The sequence below is a fragment of the Oxyura jamaicensis genome, chromosome 4 (genome assembly GCF_011077185.1).
Source record: "Oxyura jamaicensis isolate SHBP4307 breed ruddy duck chromosome 4, BPBGC_Ojam_1.0, whole genome shotgun sequence".
Lineage (NCBI taxonomy): Eukaryota > Metazoa > Chordata > Aves > Anseriformes > Anatidae > Oxyura > Oxyura jamaicensis.
In genome coordinates, this window is record NC_048896.1 from 72,137,289 (window position 1) to 72,146,253 (window position 8,965).

The window sequence follows — 8,965 nt, forward strand, 5'->3', positions numbered from 1 at the left end:
TTTTCCCTTCTCTCTTGATTTTACCAGTTTCTGTTTGTGTTTCTTTCCTTCAGAAGTATTACATCCTGAAACAAGTATCATTCGTGTCTGCTAGTAACAGTTTGGTGAGCAACCGGGGAAAGAATGTAAGACTTTTCAGACAGGCTGTGGTTTTCTGTTTTTTTCCTGACAAAGGTAATAGCTGGTATTTGGCCCATAGCACAAGGCTAGAATGCATAGAAGAAAACTATAGCAGAAGTTGTTTTTTTGTTTGTTTTTTTTGTTTGTTTGTTTGTTTGTTTGTTTTGTTTTGTTTTGTTTTTTCCAGAATGCCTTTCTCTTTAGCTAATACAAGTGAAGTCAGCTTCCAACCATGAGGTTTGTACAAGCAGAAGACTACAGGCCCAGAGCTGAGTACTTTGTTTTGGAGACATCAGGTTCAGCTGGAAGGAGACATGCTCATCCGGACATGTAAGTCAGCTGAGACTCAGGAAGACAATTTCCCAGTATGAAGACTTTGAGACACTTAATGTTCAGACAGCACTGCTGGATCTTTCTGTTCTTCAGGACATCAGAAACTGCTTGGAGTTGGAGAATATATGTGCAAATTGCAAGCGGTCACGCTTGACTGCACTGGGGTTTCAGTTCTTGTACCAGCCCCGCAGGTTCAGTGGAATACAGCTTGTACCTGTACTGCTTGCTGGAGTTTGACTGGTGCATGCCCCTTGCAAGACCTCACAGTTAAATGCATGGCTAGCTCTTCATTACTATGATGTTTTTAAATATAGGGTGGCATTATATAAATGAACTGCCTTACTCAGCAGTTTTCCACAAATAATAGGCACTTTATTAAAAAAATTCCAGATCAGCTTACAGCTTAACCCTAGTCATTGACAACCACCATTAACAACAAACCACTACTTTTCAGGGAATGGGGCTGGTGCATAATATTGAAAGATCAAGTCTGTGACTGACATACTTTTTAAGGATCCTCAAAATTAGATACCTCATATATCGTTGCAGAGTGACAGTTCAAACACCTCCTCTCTGAGGTCTTGCATGCATTAGGAGGAAAGAGTCATTTGTTGAGTCACAGATCCTCTTATTGATGTAGTTTAAAATAGCTGGGATATTTCATTGCTGGCATAGTTTATAAACTGAGGAAAACAGTCTATAGATAGTATATGGTCTAATAGACAGCAAAGAATTCTTTTGCTGGTATCATTGCCAACCAACTGGCTTCTTCTTGCACAGGGTAAGTCATTAATTTTGCACTTCTTAGAACATAGCTAAGCTGTCAAGAGCTTTAAGCACCATCTGTGCCTGTACTTACTTAAAAGATAAAGCAGGAACATCAGAAAATCCTGAGAATATGAGGGGAAAAAAATGATGCAAATTATACAAAATACCTAGTAGCTTTCACATTAGGCCTTCCTTCAAAATCAGCCTTTGTTCCAAGCATCTGCAGGTAAAATGTAGCACATAGGCCTCATTTTCTTATTTAAGTAAATGTTTTTGCATTTACTTAGTTTTTCTTCCCGAAGTCAATGGAAAATTAGGAGTAAATTTACATTATTATTTTTTTCTCTTGGAGTGAACAACGAAATAACTTTTAGAGTAGGATTTGAAGCCATGCTGCCATTGCTGCATTTAATCCTAATTCAAACTGCTTTTGCTAACTAATAAGTAATTTTAAGAAAGTTTACTTCCAAACATTGGTAGCAGGTAATTACAGTGCCTGCATGCTTCAGCCTCATAGGCTCCAGCTAAATTATGCTTCTGATCATGCTCTATAACGAGTGTATAAGACCACTCATGTTTCTTTTTAAAGTTCTTTTGTAAGAAATTATAACATTAGGTCACAGTATAGATGCTAGTTCTAAGCTTTCTGTGCATAATCTTCCATTTTGTTTATAAATCAATAATAATGTTTTCAACTTTTAATTGTATACGTTCTTCCATTTTAGAAATATGACAACAGGCAAACTGAGCACCTAAACAAAGCTCTCTTTCTGCCTGTCTTTGTGAGGGATTTTATATGCTGACAGAACATAGGGTGTTACCTTCTTGGCACATTTTGATTTACAAAGTTTCTAGAACTACATTCTAAAGTTACTTTCTTTATTTAGAAAGAACTAAAAGTTTAGTCCAAAGAGCAACTAGCCACTTTGCCTCTTTCCCCAGGTGTGCTTTTTCACGCTGGCCCAGCTTCCTCCTCTACAGCAACAGTAAAGCAACCAATTCCTAGTAAATTGTTGTAATTGCTTTTTGTTTCTTCATCAGGAAATCTGTTCCCTCGGTTTATATGACACATTTTATGCAAGATAGCATTTTCTCCCCCTCTAAACAAGGGTTAAAAAAATGGCCAGTACAAGACAAAATATATCAGATCTCTAAATACCTCTGGAAAACCAGATTCCTCCTCTGACACCCTAAAACTTCAGCTCTGGCTGTGTCCTAGCATATCTCCACTGTGCTTGTTTGCCTACATCCTCCCTGTGTATATTTTCACCATGAGCTACAGATTGTCCCCCAGCGGAGGTGATGCAACATGCAAGTGCAGCATCCCTTCTGTGACCAGCAGTGCTGTGTTTGTCTCCTGTCTCCCCATGCTTCTGATCTCCACCAGTGATGACTCCAGTTCTGTTTATCATGGATAATCAACACAGATCTATTTGCTGTCTAGTAGCCTTGACTCTCCGAGATTACTCCCAACTGTAGGAGTTGTCCCAATACATCTCCGCTGTGGTGACTGTGTTAGCCAGCACCTCTTTGAAATGCAGGCTCCAGGTGATTGACTTCCAAGTAAGCGGAGCTGAATGGGTTTAGGCAGATTAACATTCTAGCGGTGAGTGGCAGTCATTCCAGGGAGCTAAATCAAATTCTCAAGTGCTCATTAGCAACAAGGAAGAAAAAACATAGTTTGAGAAAATAAAAAAGAATCGGCGCATAATGGAGAGATTTGGAGGAAGCTGTTTTCTTCATTAGACTTTTTCATTGACGGCCATCTCCTTAAAACACCAGGTCATGTGGCACTGCTGCCTAGCTTTTTTTTTTTTTATAACACAAAGCATGAAGGTGCGGGTGAACCAGGTTCACTCCAAGTTCAGAATCAGCCTGGGAAGGTGTATGTCGCACAACATGCATTAGCAATACTGTATTTCAGCAGCAGGGTGAAAATTGCTGCGGCTGCCATTTTCTGTCCAGTGTTAAAAGGAGTATTAAACGCCCCTGAGAAACAAAACAAAAGCCTGCTGTGATGATTTCACTTGGGTCATCTGGGGCACTGCGTGTGCTCATAATAATTTGTCTGTTTGGAGTGTCCTAATAGGACATAATTGCATAAATTGTCATGTGGGGGAGGTAGAGAGGATGTTCACTGCTTAGCAATCCAGACTAGAAATACTGCTCTGGCTCAGGGCATGCAGGGACAGTAGTTTCACCGCAGGGTTGTAAAGGTGCGTCAGTGCTAGCCATGTCCAAACAAAATGCTGCTGATAGCTATGCAGCGCTGAAAAGCATTGTGCCTGGTTCCTGGTGCCCTCAGCAGCCACCCCGTGCACCCCCTGCCCTCCAGCCTCCCCCCCAGCGCTGTCCTCATTGCTGGCCTCAGCTTTGGGTGGCCCATGGAACAAGCGTGAACCACAGGCCTGAATCTTACCAGTGAGTGGAGTAGTTTACATTAATTAAAAATATTTACTGTTTTTTCTTAAGCTTGTTCCCAGAGTTCTTGGAGTTGTGCAAACAGATTTTTTCAGTTTAGGCAACAGCGCTGCAAAAGTTCACCTGTTCTCACTAAAAACATAGTAAAAGGCATAACCAGGAAAGTTTGAAATGATTTACAATTTGTCCTATTGAAGTAAAATCTAACTGGTTAAGGTTTTCTATGTCCAGTGCAGTGTTGGAGAAATCCCCATTTAGTTTTCCCATGTCAGAAATAGCAGAGGCAAATCCCGCCCCTCCTTGCTGCTTGGTGCACTCCGCGAAATATTTCCACTGCCGCTTCATGCCAAGATAATGAATCTAAAACATGGTGGTGAGCAGCCCCTGGGCTGTACCCAGTGTCCCTGCTGGCCTGTAGGTGAGGAGGGAATCAAGGTGGGATTGGGGACAGCTGGGCTGTGGGTGCAGACTGCACCTTTCTGTTATGGGCTGGCTGTTGGTGGCTGTCTGGGGGTTTTGTAGCATGAAGTTCTGTACACACTCAAGGGATACATATCGAGAGAGAAAGCCATGACTTGTTCAAGCTGCATTGGGCCAGTCGCTTGCTTCTGCAACCCAGTCACATAGCGTGAATTGGTTTTGGATGCCTGAAGGAAAACATGGCAGAGAAGGACATATGTGTCCTGGTGGGCACCAAGTTGAATGTGAGCCTGCAAAGTGTCCTTGCTGCAGAAAACGTATCATGGGTTGCATTAGGCTGAGCACTGCCAGCAGGTGGAGGGAGGCCGTCCTTCCCCTCTGCGCAGCACTGGTGCGGCTGCATCTTGAGTGCAGGGCCCTGTTCTGGGCTCCCCAGAACAAGAGAAACATGGACATACTGGAGAGAGTCGGACAAAGGGCCATCAAGATGGTCAAGGGACTGGAGTGTCTCTCCTGTCAGGAAAGGCTGAGAAAGCTGGGCCTGGAGAAGAGGAGGCTCAGGGGGATCTCATCAATGCCTATAAATACCTGAAGGGAAGGTGCGAAGAAGATGGAGCCAGGCCCTTTTCAGTGGTGAGGAGACCTGCGGGGTCTCCTCCTCAGAGGTTTCAGCAGCTGCCTGGACATGGTGCTGGGCACCCTGCTGTGGGTGTCCCTGCTGGAGCAGGGGCTGGAGCAGGTGCCTCCAGAGGGCCCTGCCGGCCTCACCAGCCTGTGGTTGTTTGAAAGCTGCCTCAGGTTTAGATTTAAATCAGGCACCCACAGCAAGCCTTTGCTTGCTGGGTTCTCTGGGGCCACTGGGCTGCATTTCCTTCCCCCTCTGCCCCTGCCTGCCCTGGTGCAGCAAATCTCAGCCTCTGCACAGGGACACCGTTGCTAGCAGGAAGCACAGAGGTACTCTGGTAACACAGTCATTGTGAGGCCTGGAGGCAGTTTATTGAACACGTTCCCCTGACCAGCACCCACATTTATAATGCTTTTGGGAAGCTGCTTTAGCTGGGGAGAAAAAAAAAAAAAAAAAAAAAAAAAAGGCAGCGAAAAGAGCAAGAGGTCAGGAAATGCTTTTGCTGACTTGACACACAAATTATTTTTCTTATCCAAAATGACAGAAGAAGCTGAATAAGCCACTTCACCTTCCTTCCTTTCCTCCTCTCCCTCACTAGGTCTTCTGTTTCTGTAAAGGACATTTCTTCAGCGCCTCTGATATCCTTTCTAGCACTACTCCTGTTGTCATTTACTCTCTTGCATAGTCAGCTCCTGGGACTATTCAGAACAGCAGACACCTCTTGGTTTGGCTGTCCCCAGCTGCCAGCGAGGAACCTCTTGTACATGAACCATCACACCAAGCTGGTGGACACAGGCCCCCAGCAGCACCCAGCACTGCCACCTGGGTATGGCAAACCTCCTGCTTGGACCCATCACACACACAAGGTTGTTGCAGGGCTTTTTGTGGCGTCCTGGAAGCAGAAATCAAACTCATAGCAAGTCAACCTTTCCTCTCGAGCCTCTGAATCTCTCTGCTATAGGCCCCGATAGATTTCAAGGAGCAATTTTGTGGGTATAAGCCAATTATGCTCAAAAGAACTGCATACTGCAAAAATTTTGAAGGAATTTGAGTAATTTCTTCTAGAAAGTGCCACGAATTTCTCCCATGATCACTACAGCAAACCGTGATCCTAACTAAAAAAAAAAAAAAAAAAAAAAAAAAGACAAAATGTACCTTTGTGTTCAGAATCCTGGTTCTTTGCTAGTGTAAATAATTGCTTCCTTCCCCCTCTTCTTTGTATATCTTTCTTCTTCTGAGCCAGAACAGGTAAGGAACTGGAGGTTGGATCCTGTTCCTTACGATATTGCACATCAGCAGGAGTTTCATAAATCCTAATCATGTTCATCTGCACAGCGCCGCTGAGAGCACTGTGGGTGCAAGGCGGTCCCCTGGATCATTATCAACAGGAATGACTAGTGGGCAAGTATCTGTCTGAAACTGTATGAATAATCAATATTCTTCTTAGGCAGGGAATGCATTGGATGGTCTCCCAAAGTCCCTTCCAGCACTCTGAATATATGATAACATGAGGAGAAAAGGACCCCACCTTGGTTTTCTAAGTCAGTTGTTTGCAGGACTGCCAATAATCAGCTAAGGAAAAAAGCATCCTTCTGCCTGCCAGCAAAGATCATTGGTAGGTGTGCAAAATCACATTGCTGTAGTCCCAAATAAAGCTGTCACTTTATGTAAAATTTTCAGAAATATTTAACAATTTTCTTCCAAAGGATTACCACATTTTACATTAACTGTGAGGCTTTTTGCTAATGACAGGCTCTTTGTTCAAGATAATGCTTTTTTTGTAACAGCTGTAACCTATGAGCCTGGAACTGGAGCCTGGAAGGCAGCAGCCGTCCTTCTGCATCATTAGTTTAGAGGAAAAAAAAAAAAAAGTTGTTTCTTAGAATTCAACCCAACGATGCCCTGTAAAATGGTTATTTCCTTATGTGCTTCTTTGGAAGAAAATCTATGTTAGAGAAGAATTAAATCCTAGAGATTTAGGTAAAACAATTGTCAGTATCACTCTTCTTTCTATTTTCCACAAGAAAGCTAAGAACAAGTGTGCACTTTAATAAAAATTTCACTTTTGAATAAAGATCCCCATTTCTAAAGGAGAAAAAAGTATTTCACACAGTGGAACTTTTCTTGCTGATGGTATGAACAGAAGTGTGATGGTGCAAAGTTGCAGCACCTCGTGTGCATGGTCAGGTGTGTGCCCAGGTGGGTGCTGTGCCTTGATGTCAGGGCAATACCTCCCCTGCTGCCCCTGGCACCATCGGGGGCTATTTAAGCTGAGTTCAAAGACTTTACTTGAACTGCATTTGCTAGTGCTTACGTGATTCTCTCTGTTGCCTAAAGTTCAACTTGTACTAAAGGCATGGTAGCAGGTGAGGGAAAAGGTACTTCTTGAAGTCTGCTGGGTTTTTGTGTTGTCTGTTTGCAACCTTTCCATGAATGCTCAAAGCCCAGCTCTTGTTGTCTCCACTTGCTCACACAACATCTGTTACTGCTTTCACCACAAAGGGTCTATAATTTCCATTGCCTCCAAGTTAAACAAGTGAATTTTGAGATAAAATGGAGCTAGATGGATCTGTCTGGGGAAAAAAAAAAAAAAAAAAAAAAAAAAAAGGAAGTGAAACGTTCAAAATTACAGAAGTAGAAGAAAAAAAAATAGAGGAAAGAGAGGAAAGTACAGTATATCTCAGGAGAAAAAATAAAACAAAACAAAAAACAATACCATGGGCATTGTAGTAGCAAGTACTGCTAACAACACTGCCATGCCAACACTAGTGTGAGCGGAGGCACCTTTGACTCAGGGTGCCCCACGTTCCTCTCAGTCTCTCTTGCTTAAATTCTGTCTATAATGCCAGTAGATGTTTTGGCTTTGTCAAAGTTATTATTAACAAACCACTAATTACCAAGCTAATACCGTTTAAAAAAGCAATTAAAGCCTATAAAATTCATATAAACTCTGTTTTTGCAGGAGCAGTTTGGCAGGGCCAGTGGAGTCCATTACCCTCTCGGCTCGCTTCCAAGCAGTGTAAGTCATCAGGACTGTGGCAACTCGTACTGCCGAGCAGAGCTGGGAGGGGAGCTGGGAGACTGGTCATGGCAAGATAATAAGAGGTAGTTTTTAATTTGTGTTTGATTTCCTAGATGAAGGAGTTGTTCAACTACTGAGCACCTTGATGAGTACTAGGTCTGCAATAACTAAGCTGAAGCAATTCCTCCTGATCTAGGTTTCTCTCTGGTTGACCTAATGAATGCATAGAAATGCTAATCTAGTGAATGAGCACAGATGAGTTAGTACTGGCTTCTTTTTGAACTGCTAAGTTAAATGTAAACCCCTTGCATCATCATCTTCTCCATGTCTCCACTATATATCTGTCTGTGGTGCACCGTTCCACCGCCAGGACCCAAAGCACAATGTATGAAACAATGCTTTTGCCAAAGTAGCACCAAAATCATTGGTAACAGGCAATTTTAGGGCACACAAATTTATTTGTCCTTCTCTTGCTAAGACTGCTTTCTCTCCTAGAAAATCACATTAATCATGCTGTCAAATATTTTGTCAGGGTTTCTGATGGGAAAACCTAGAGAAGAGCTCATGGTTATTATTACCACTAATAGAGCTTTTCCTGCAGGAGAGCTGGAGGCATTAGGTCATGGATCGGGTGCTGCGCATCGTGCTGCGAAATGTGGATCACATCCCGTGTTTTCCCCCATAGATTTTATCTTCTGAATAGAAAATGTCTTTTTTCTTTGTCAGTCTTCCTCAGGACAGAGTACTTGACTGGACCGGAAATGTTATACAACAAGAATTACCTGTTCTGTTAACATTTACATTTATATAAAAGTCAGACAAACAGTGTCCATGACACCGTTTCTGACTGTGCCACAAATTCTTCCAGTTACTGTGTATGTGTAATCAACAGTTTTACTTTGATCTTATTATTATGTATGACTCGATACATACAATCCTCTTAATTGCTTCTAGGTTTATTTCTTAAAGAACAGTGAATTGCTCTGAACATTGCACCTAAGTCTAAAATAATGTGTGAGTATTAATGGGCTGTGGTTCTGTTTACGCATATACACCGTGCAGTTTTCACACTGACTGTGTTTCCCTTTTATACTATATTTTTTTAATCCGTTTTCAGCCACAGAGGATTTAATTCCACTTTACAAAAGTCTTGTCTGAACCCTCAGATTAAGCTGAAAAGGTGCCATGAAATATTGAAAAAGAGGAAAAAATAGAAACATAGCTCATCATTAGCTAACTGCAGGATGCTACAAAAA

General features: G+C 42.4%; 1 long non-coding RNA gene across 1 annotated transcript; it reads left to right on the forward strand.

Annotated features, from left to right (window-relative positions):
- Positions 1-6,957: 6,957 nt before the first annotated feature.
- On the forward strand, positions 6,958-8,965 carry LOC118166771. Its single transcript, XR_004750725.1, has 3 exons — positions 6,958-7,065; positions 7,650-7,706; positions 8,242-8,965. It is a non-coding gene; the product is annotated as an uncharacterized LOC118166771 (long non-coding RNA).